The 11,013-nt window shown below is 39.9% G+C and overlaps 1 pseudogene; it reads left to right on the forward strand.

Moving 5' to 3' along the window:
- The first annotated feature begins 4,372 nt into the window (after positions 1 to 4,372).
- Positions 4,373 to 4,451, forward strand: LOC139084987 (U2 spliceosomal RNA; annotated as a pseudogene).
- The last annotated feature ends 6,562 nt before the right edge of the window (positions 4,452 to 11,013 follow it).

An 11,013-nucleotide genomic window follows, 5' to 3' on the forward strand; every position in this document is an offset into this window, starting at 1 on the left:
TATATGCCACGTTCTGGAATAGCATTTTTTTTTTTTTTACAAAAAAAAGTATAGTTAAATTTGTATTACTTCATAAATTAGGGTTAAAAAATACATATTTTACTTCTTTAGTTTAGCTTATAAAGTAAACCTTTAAACTAAAAAAAAAAAAAGAAAGAAAGAGGCTTGAAAATGAGCGAGAAAGGGCAATTCTTTCATATAGAAGAATTTCAATTAATAAATGTGGCAGGAATGAGGGAAATTGAAAATCACCATTAGGATATCGAGCAATAATTGCTGCTGCAGGCAGGAGAGATTAGAACCCTCATGCATTGTCGGTAGGAAGGTGAAACGGTGCCATCACTGGGGAAAACAATTTGGCGGTTTCTCAGAAAATTAAACATAGACTTCCCAGCAGTTCCATGCCTAGATGTCTACCCAAAAGAATGGAAAGCAGAGATTCAAACAGATCCTTGCGAAACCAATATTCATAGTAGCATTATTCACAGTAGCCAAAAGATGGAAACAGCCCAAATGTCCATTAACAGATGAATGGATAAACAAAATGTGCTATACGCATACAATAGAGTATTATTCAGCTTGAAAAAAATGAAGTTCTGATACCTGTCACAACATGGATAAGCCTTGAAGACGTTTTCCCAAGTGAAATAAGCCAGATACGAATGGGCAAATATTGTATGATTGCATTTATTGAGGTACTTAGAATAGGCAAATTCAGAGAGAAAGAAAGTAGGATAGTGATTACCAGGGGCTGGAGAGGGGAGAATGGGGAACTATTAAATAAGCAGAAACTTTCTGTTTGGGTTGATGAAAGTTCTGGAAATGGATGGCGGTGATGGTTCCACAACGTTGTGAATGTACTTAATGCCACTGAATTGTACACTTAAAAAATAGAAAGAAAGAGTAAATTTTATGTTATGTATATGTTACCACGATAAAAAAAAATAACAGATGCTCATGTCATGAAATAAGAAAATGAAAGATTTTAAATTAGTAGTAATTCAGAGAGAGAGCGAGATGCTTTTGGCTTCAGACTTTCCTCACGACCTCTTCTTGGGATGACCTCATAATACGTGGCAAGGTTATTAAGATACTAATTTTTCTCTCTGCTTTTTCTCTTCCCCTGTGTGTGAAGACAGCAGGCCTCCCTTGCATTGTGTAAACAAGCAAAAGCGTAACCCCCTGTAAAATATTTTCCTTTCTTCTGGCTCCCCCACCAACAAGTCCTAATCACTCGTGTCACTGAAGAGATTAAGCTAAGTAACTTCGAGAGCAAGGGGGGAAAGAGAGGCAAGAATGGGGACAGATTTCTCACCGCACAAGGTCTGGGGGTTGGAGCCACCCACTCCCCTCAGTGGCCAAACCTCAGGTGGGATGACACTGAGGTTTCCAGCTCCCACAAAGATTCTCGTCCTGCGTTCCTGGCACAGGAAGGGGCGAGCCGAGGGACGTCCATGACTTGAACAGTAACAACGTCCACGCCACTTGATGAGTTAGGTAGAGGTTTATCTTCTGTTCTGGGCGCTGTAGCAGGCTCTTGGACTTCAGCACAATCCTTAGAGGAAGAGGTCGAGTAAAGACTAACAGTGATTTTGCTGACAGCACAGCAGATTTGAATTTGTTTTAATGATGATGTAGAAATATGACTTTGATTTAATGATAATGTAGAAATATGATATTGTTTGCCTACTGGTGTTTTTGAACTGAAATTTAGACTCACCATTAGTAAGTGCCCATAATTTCAACATTCCCTAAAGTAATACAAAAATTGTCAAAGGGCTTTCTCTACTTTGTAGTCAAACCTATAGCAGAAGGAATCTGTGAGAACTAACATTGTCTCTTAGAGGAATTCTGTGTGCGTGTGTGTGTGTGTGTACTTTTATCAATATGTTAGACATACCACCTGGAGATTAACAGCTGTTGATACTAGACAGCCATTCAGAGTGGCCGGTGCTGTCCCCACACCCTAACTGTTGTTAACCATTTTTGACATCACCCTTCCCACTCTCATGTGGCTGCTACCAATTTCTTCCATTTTCAGTTTTAATGTTTTTATTTAATAATCCAGAGCTCTTTTGCACATTGATACTTTCTCATGTAATCATTTTTCCTTTAATATGGAATTTGCAAAGGCTTCTATAAAATTGTCAATGGATTCTTAAAGGCATTATTTATGGCCTAGGACATCATACATTGCAATATTAAAAGGCTTTCTTGTTCTTAATTGCTATGTATGATGTCTTAGGCCATAAATAATGCTTTGAAGAATCTACTGACAATTTTATAGAAGTCTTCAGGAAAATAGGATATAAGTCTTTGAGTTCCGGCAACTTTTGAAGACACAACTATTCCCACATCAAGGAAACCTACATTCAAATGCCTTGCCATTACAGCCAGAATGGCGTTCGGTTGTATAGAACAGGGATAGTTCCGTGACCTTGTTCATAGACTACTTGTGGGTCTGTGTTAAGTGCTTGGGAAAGACTAAGATCAGTCAGTCACGGATTTCTACCACTACAAGTTTTTAAAATTGGCTCCAAGTTTCACCTCCTCCGAAAATGATCCTTAATCCTTCAGTCTGATTTACTTAGTCACATTTGCCCTATGTGGGGAGTGAGTGTGTGTATGTCTAATTTCAAAGAAAGTTCCGGACATCCTGGGACTTCACCTCTCATCCTTGTATGTACATAATTCAGGATGTATCCTCTAAAAATAAGGGCACAACACACACCAGTATAACCACAATACCATCATGACACTCGAGATAATTAATAACAATTCCATAATAGTATCCGACATCTAGTTCATATTTATATTTCTTCAATTATCTCCAAAATGTTTTTTAAAGCTGTTTTTTCCCCTCAAACCAGGATCCAATCAAGGTTCACATATTTCACTGGGTTAGTGGGTTATGTGTCTTCAGTTTTTTCTAGATTGAAAAGTCCCTCAAACTTTTATTTATTTTTGTTTAATGACATTGACTTTTTGGAGAGACCAGGCTGGTTGTCTAATAGACGCCATATATTCTGTTTTGACTGATTGATGTTATTGTTTTTTATTCCTCTCTCCCCTGAATCTTCTGTTAACCAGCAGTTAAGTCTATGGCTTGATTAGATTCAGATTACACATTTGTGGGAGGAACACCTAAGTGTGTTTTGTATTGCAAGCCACCAGGCGGCACATGATGTCTGGTTGCCCACTATAAGTGATGCTTAATTTGATTTTTCAGGTAAAGTGGTGACAATTCTCTCTCTGCTTTGTAAAGATCATGTTCCCCTCCACAATGAGCAAGTAATCTGGGAGCGACACTTTGAAATGTTGGTAGATTGTCACCGAGAATTTCTCCCATTCCTGTTTGTATATGCTGTTCCTCCTATCAAGAGAATTCATCCCTTGAATCTGGACTGGCCTTGTAACTTGGTTTGACCAGTACAATGTGGTGGAAGTGGTATTTCCTTACTTATGGGCCTTAAGAGGTCTTGAAGTTTCCAACTCAAATGCTCTTCTTACAATGTTACCTTGATATCCCTCTCAGCCCTCCTGGGATTAAGCCACCAAGTAAAGAAACTCAGGCTGTACTACTGAATGACGAGACTGGGTTACATGAAGGAGAGAAGCCCAGCCAGCCCAGCTGGAGGCACCAGACATGTGAGTGAAGCCATCTAGGATTCTTCAACCCTGATCAAGCCGCCCTAGTCAACACTACGGGGAGCAGAGGCAATTCCTCTCCAGGGAGCTCTGCCTATATTGCTGAGTCATGAGAAATAATAAATGGTGTTTTAAGCCACTATGATTTTAAGTGGTTTTCCATACAGGAAACAGATTCCATGTAAATATTGCATGTTTCACTTAATAGTTTTAGCATCCATTGATGATCCTTGCCTGATCAATTATTTCATTGGGGTTGCCACAGGACAGTTTAAAGTCTGTTGTTCTCTCTACATTTATCAGCTGGCATTCTTCTGTTGAGAGAGCAAGAGAGTACCAACTTTCCCTCATTAGGTATAAACTACTGTTTCTCCTACAAATGAAGGGTAAATGCTTAATCTTTCCCATTAATTATTAGCTTCAGAATAAAAAGTTGATGTACTATTTATCCCATGGATGGCAAATGAGGCTCCCTCCCTCTCTGCTTTTTTTTCTGGTCTTCTTTAGATCTTTCTCCTCCATAGATACTGGGACCCTATGCATACCTGTCATTGAATTCAAAGTGTTGTTCTGTAGTTGTTGATTCATTTGCCTTTCCTTTTAACTGGACTGTGAATTTCCTGAGGGCAGGGACTTGAGAGGCTCAGAGCCACGTACACACAAAGTTCTCAATGAAACGAGATTCCTGCCATACTTCTGCTTTCAGATTTTTCTTCATGCATGTATCGCTTCTCAGCCTTTTGGCTAAGATCAAGTGTAGTATCTTCATGCATGTATCTTACATAGTTTAGATAATACCTAATAATGTTTTTAGTTCTTATTTAATTAAAATAATTTTAATAATTGTTTTATCTTTTGGTGATTGTGGTGTTTTCATTTTCATTTGATTTATGTTCCTATTTTATTTTATTTTATTATTTTTTGGTGAGGAAGATTGTCTCCGAGCTAACATCTGTGCCAGTCTTCCTCTATTTTGTATGTGAGATACCGCCACAGCATGACTAGATGACCGGTGTGCAGGTCTGTGCCTGGAATCTGAACAGGTGAACCCTGTGCCATCGAAGAGGAAGTGTGCGAACTTAACTGCTATGCCACTGGGCTGGCCCCTGAATTTTCATTTTGTTTTTTAACCAAAAGAATAACTGCATGTGGTTATGAAAATAAACAATATAGTGGCCAATAATATAAATGAGCAGTTCCTGACTCCACCACGGGTAATCACTTTCAATTTTTTAGGTTTGGTTCTTGTTGCAGCTTTTATTGTTGAAAAACAGCCAGGACATCTTCCAACTCAAATGCTCTTCTTACAATGCTACCTTGATATGTCTCCCAGCGACAGGTGGGATCTATGTCCTCTCTCCTTGAAAAAGGAGGGCTTTTGTGACTCAACCAACAGAGTACGGCAGAAGTGACACCATTTGTCTTCCAAGGCTGTCATTTGAAGGTGATACAGCTTCTGCCTTGCTCCCTAGAACACTTGCTCTTGGCGCCTTCAGTCTGACCGCCCTAGGCCGCCACACTGTATGGAAGCCCAAACGAGTCCACGCAGAAAGGCCACTCGGAGAGGCCCTGAGAGTTCAGGGACAGAGATGTCCGGCTGCCCTCAGATACTTCAGCTCTCTGCTATTCCAGCCCCAGCCACTGTCTGACTGCAACTGTCCAAGAGCTCCTAGACAGCACTGCCCAGACAAGCCCTCCTGAGTTCCTGACCCAAAGAAACCAGGAGAGAAAACAATCAGTGTTTTAAGCCATCAAGTTTTGGAACAACTCAGAATGCAGAAATACAGAACTGAAGTAATTTTTCACAGTTACCTCCACGTCTGCTCATTGTACTGTATCTTGATTTATTGACCTTATGCATCCTTCTGTTTCCTATTTTGATAGATGAGACTTTGGCTCACTTACATTAACTCCTCATTTGTCCCTCCCAATTTCTGATAGTAAATATCACCATTTAGAACCCTTTTATTGGTTACTTTTGAAACTCTAATATTTTTAAACCTCTTTTTCTTGCTCCATCAACCTTTGAAACCCAGCATTACTACCCATTCTGTAAGATTAAGCTTATATGACGTCTGTATCCTTTCTTCTACATCCCTTTTGATTCTCAATTATCTTGGAGATCTATCTATCTCTATCTATCTATTTTTTTTTTTGAGGAAGATTAGCCCTGAGCTAACATCTACTGCCAATCCTCCTCTTTTTGCTGAGGAAGACTGGCCCTGAACTCACATCCGTGCCCATCTTCCTCTACTTTATATGTGGGATGACTACCACAGGAATGGCGTGCCAAGCAGTGCCATCTCCACACCTGGGATCCAAACTGGTGAACCCCAGGCCACCGAATCGCGACGTGTGCACTTTGCTGTGCCACTGGGCTGGCCCCTCGGATATATCTTTCTATTATGAAATATTAGGCACATCGTAGAACATATAAAGTATGCATGCCCTGATATTCCCTAAAATTTACTTATTTTTTGCAATGTCCATCCCAAAGTGTTAAATGGGCCCATGGAAGATAATACCACACCCTCATCTGTCATGTCTTTGATAGTGACAAGAATTTCTGGTTTCTCCTCATGTTGTAAACATTGCTTTACCATATTTTTAAGAGGGAATTTCCAGGGGCTTCTCCTTAGCCCTTCTTCTTCCATTAATTATTATTCCTCAGGCCAGGAAACTGCTATGGTGACTGACTGTCACTGAGGATACTCATTCAGAGTTCCACTGGGCCTGCTATGGTGCAGACTTTGGTCAAATTTCCACTCCATTTATCACTCACCCCCCAACAAATCTCCTGAACAGTGGACTGCCATGAGTTTTTTTTTAAAGGTACACTTTTTTTTGGTGAGGAAGATAGGCCCTGAGCTAACATCTGTTGCCAATTTTCCTCTTTTTTTTTTTCTCAACAAAGCCCCAGGACAGAGTTGTACTTCCTAGTTGTAAGTCCTTCTAGTTCTTCTATGTGGGATGCCGCCACAGCATGGCTTGATGAGTGGTGTGTAGGTCCATGCCCAGGATCCAAAGCAGTGAACCCTGGGCTGCTGAAGCAGAGTGTGCAAACTTAACCACTACACTACTGGGCTGGCCTCCTGCAATTACTTTCTGATTCTCCAGTAAAGAATATTAGCTGAGTCAGCATTCAATAACCCCTGGAAGCCCAAGTATTTCCTTTCTCTATTTCATAGCAGTCTTAAGTAGCTTCAAACCCTTTGGGAAGGCTGAAAGGAAGACCACAGGATGCACTTGTGATGTTACTGTAGGAGCCTTCCTCAACCATGCTGAGTCGCCACCTCTTTCAAGTGGTACAGATTCTATGACCCGATTTTGGTCTGAAAATTGAGTGAGGTGCTCTATCTCATCACAATCAGGCCTGTGTTTACCCGACTTGGAGTTTCTGGTTATACTAATGAAGTACACCTCAGTGAGCTGACCTGTCATTTATTTTGGTCCTGGAGACCCTGTCACCACTGAATTATTGCTTAAGACCTCTATGGGAAAGACTATTCTGATTAGCACATTCGCCCTACTGGCTAACGTGGTGACCAAGTCCACTTGACTTGTGCTGGCTAACTGCCACTACTTGGTTTCTGCAACCAAAGGATCTTTCCAGTTCCAATGGAATCAAAGAACCAGTAAAACACTTTGGAATGCTTTCCTTTCACCTGTCAAAGCCTTGGTTAAGGGACTGGGTTCTGGATCTTCTCCAGGAACAGTGTCCTCACATGATAAATCCACTCCAGCATTACTATTCCCTAAAGACGTTGGGTTCTTTCTCTCATATTGTATGTTATTAGAGTTCAGAGAGGGTTGATTATTGAGTTCGGTTTCTTCTATCAGGCAAGCAAACAACTAAAACCACTCCTAGTAGCTCTAACCAAAATACTAAATTCAGAGTCTCTGTTGACTGAACCCATATTGATAGATTCAATCATATCTGAAATTAGACTCTCCTTTTCTTGGCTAACTAGCAACATAGCCCATTCCCACATATAGTCCTCTGGATATTTCCTGATGCTCAGAATCCTTCAAATTTTCACAAATTACACGTCAATACTATGCATCCTTCTCTTTGACTACTATATTTCCTTATCTTCACATTAAAAAACTTCGTGAATCTGTGAATTGAACTGACATAACCTGGCAAGCTACAGAATCAAACACTGAGTTTCACTTTTTATTACTTTAGTACTGTGGATCCAAGAAATGTTTCCGTGTCATAATCAAAGAAGATCCCTGGGTTTCCATCCCTGCCTTGACCCCAGTTAGAAGTCTTTAGAGTTCTCACGCCTTCATTTTGTTCCATAGCAGCTGCAAAGTAGTTCCACAATGTCTGTCCTCACTGGGCACTTCATTCTATGCAATCACAATAATGTAATTAGCTGTCTCACCATGAGCTAACAGATTCCCATCCAGGTACATGCTGTTGATGCTGCTATGATCCTATTTTTAATATCCTGACATCTTTGAGGTGTTCAAGATTGAAGTACCGGGTGGCAGCATCTGATTAACCAAGGCCAGTCGGGGGTCATGTGATGGCTGCCAAGCGATGAAGAAAAATAGGATCTCTCCACTTTGGTTCCTGTAGTGGGAGCCCAGGTGCGTTCCCTAAACCAGGAAGGCAGTTTGGATGAACACCACTCCTCCAAAGTAGAGTCATGCACCGCATAATGTTTTGGTCAACGACAGACTGAATATACTATGGTGGTCCCATAAGATTAGTACCATATAGCCTAGGCGTGTAGTGGGCTATACCATCCAGGTTTGTGTAAGTACACTCTATGAGGTTTGGGCACAAGGATGAAATTGCCTAACGATACAATTTTCAGAATATCCCTGTTGTTAAGCGAAGCTATGACTGTACATTTGTCTGATGAATATCTTTGCTGTCCTGGTTTTCTCTCTCTCTCTCTTCTTAAAACCTTTTCTGTTATTTCATAGGGTTCCAGAAGAGGAGACAAATTCCTTTGATCAGCTGTCATTCTGACTGTAATTCTTCTTTAAAAACTTTTTAAAATTTGGGGCTGGCCCCGTGGCCGAGTGGTTAAGTTCGCGCGCTCCGCTGCAGGCGGCCCAGTGTTTCGTTAGTTCGAATCCTGGGCGCGGACATGGCGCTGCTCATCAGACCACGCTGAGGCAGCGTCCCACATGCCACAACTAGAAGGACCCACAACGAAGAATATACAACTATGTACCGGGGGGCTTTGGGGAGAAAAGGAAAAAAATAAAATCTTAAAAAAAAAAAAAAAAACTTTTTAAAATTTAATTTTGGGAGATTAAAATATCTAAAGACAAAAACAGAGAAAAAAATCAACAAGTATCCATATTTCTATCACCCATATTTATCAACTGTTAATTTCTTGGTGTGCTTGTTTCCATTCCTAATTTTCTTTTTTTAAACAAGTAAAAATTGGGGGGGAGGGGCAAAATTATACAAGCTCATAGTAAAGTATTCAAACTCAGAAAAAATAGGAAGATTTATTCACTCAGTAAATATTTACTGAGCACCCATCAAGTACCAGGCACTGTTCCAGATCCTGGAGATATAGCAGAGAAGAAAAGAGACAAGAAAATCCCAGCTCTCATGGAACACACGTTCGTAGGAGTAATTGGAATAAGAAAAGCAAATGGTAAATTATGTTACTAACAGTATGTTAGATGATGATAAGTGCCACAGAGAAAAACGAAGCAGGGATTGAACACAAGGAGCATCAGGAGGAAATGCAATTTTAAACAGGATGACCACGTCTTAATACACCTTAATAGGTGATATTTGAAAATATATCTGAAGGAGGTGAAAGAGATAAAGTAGAAGAATCAATCCAGATCTCACTTCCCACAAATAACATAACGAACATAATGTGAAAATAATTCCAGATGTCTTTCTGTGTATATGCACAGGTATCTGGAGGAAAGACGGTGGATGAATGGATACAGCTAGGAGAAACAGAGTTATAGAAATGGATTCAAACTACAAAATGCTATTTCTTTACAATCATCAATAAATTACTAAGCATCTATTTTTGTTTCTGTAGCTTATCTATCTCACCCAGATGCGGATTTGCAAATGCATTAAATCTACAATCAATTTGGCTAGAATCGATACTTTTGATAAGAGTGAGTCTTCAAACTCATGAACAGGGTCCATCTCTCTACCTGTTCAGGTCTACTTTAGTTTCTATTGGTAATGTTTCAGTTTTCTACGTAGAGGTCTTGCACATCTTTCAGATTTATTTTGAGGTATTTGATGCTTTGTGATACTAAAGTAATTGGTATTGTTTTCATAACTTCAACTTGTAATTGTTGCCAGAACACAGAAATACAAAAATTTTTATTTAGTAACCTTGTATCCTGTAACCTTGTTAAATTCAAAGTTTATATTAATTTGGATTTTCTACATACACAGCTCTGTCATCTGAGAATGACAATTTTGTTTCTTCCTTTTTAACCCCTAAACTTTTTACTTATCTTTGTCTTTTTCCTGATCTCTGGGGAGTAAAGTTTTCAATGATTCACAGTTAAGTATGGTGTTTTCTTTAGTTCTTTTGCTTTTGGTAGTTGCTCTTCATTAAGAAGCTCCATTCTATTCCTAGTTTAATAAGTTTTTTGTGTGTGTGTGAGGATTGGCCCTGAGCTAACATCTGTGCCAATCTTCCTTTATTCTACGTGGGATGCTGCCACAGTGTGGCTTGACTAGTGGTGTAGGTTCGCGCCCAGGAGCCAAACCTGTGAACCCCAGGCTGCCAAAGCTGAGTGCACAAACTTAACTACTATGTCACTGGGCTGGGCCTGAGAAGTTTTTTTAAAAAAATAAAGTCACAAATGGGTGCTGGATTTTACCAAATGCTTTTTATGCCCCTTTCTATTTCTGTAAATGTGGCAATACTACTAACTTTTCAATTTTAAACTACAGACGGTCCTTGCTTTGCACGGCACCGTGTTCACTGAAACTTGCTGAGTTCTGTAGTGTGGTCCCACTGTGGCAGATTTCAAGCTACCTCGCACAACTGGTTCTCGTGAGCCAGTGTGAGCCGGCTTTGGCACACCTCTGATTTTAGTCCCCAATAACCAAGACTGAAATTTATCACACCTTCATTAGACCAGCAAGAACAAAGTCACTTCAAATTATCTATTTTATAAAAAGTCTCACAGATAATCCAGAAAGCAGATAAAAATAAGGATACAACTCCCTTATTTTTTCAAGCCCTCATTACTACTTAATAAATAGTGTCTAGCACTATGCTAATTGCAAGGGAAAATGTAACTCTTTGAAGAGCTTACAATCTAAATGATCTAAACAAGATTAACAGAACGTGGTTGAAGCGTGGAGAAAAATCTTAAGATAGTAGTGGCAATTTAGTGCTA

The sequence above is a fragment of the Equus przewalskii genome, chromosome 7 (assembly GCF_037783145.1).
Source record: "Equus przewalskii isolate Varuska chromosome 7, EquPr2, whole genome shotgun sequence".
NCBI classification, from domain to species: Eukaryota; Metazoa; Chordata; class Mammalia; order Perissodactyla; family Equidae; genus Equus; species Equus przewalskii.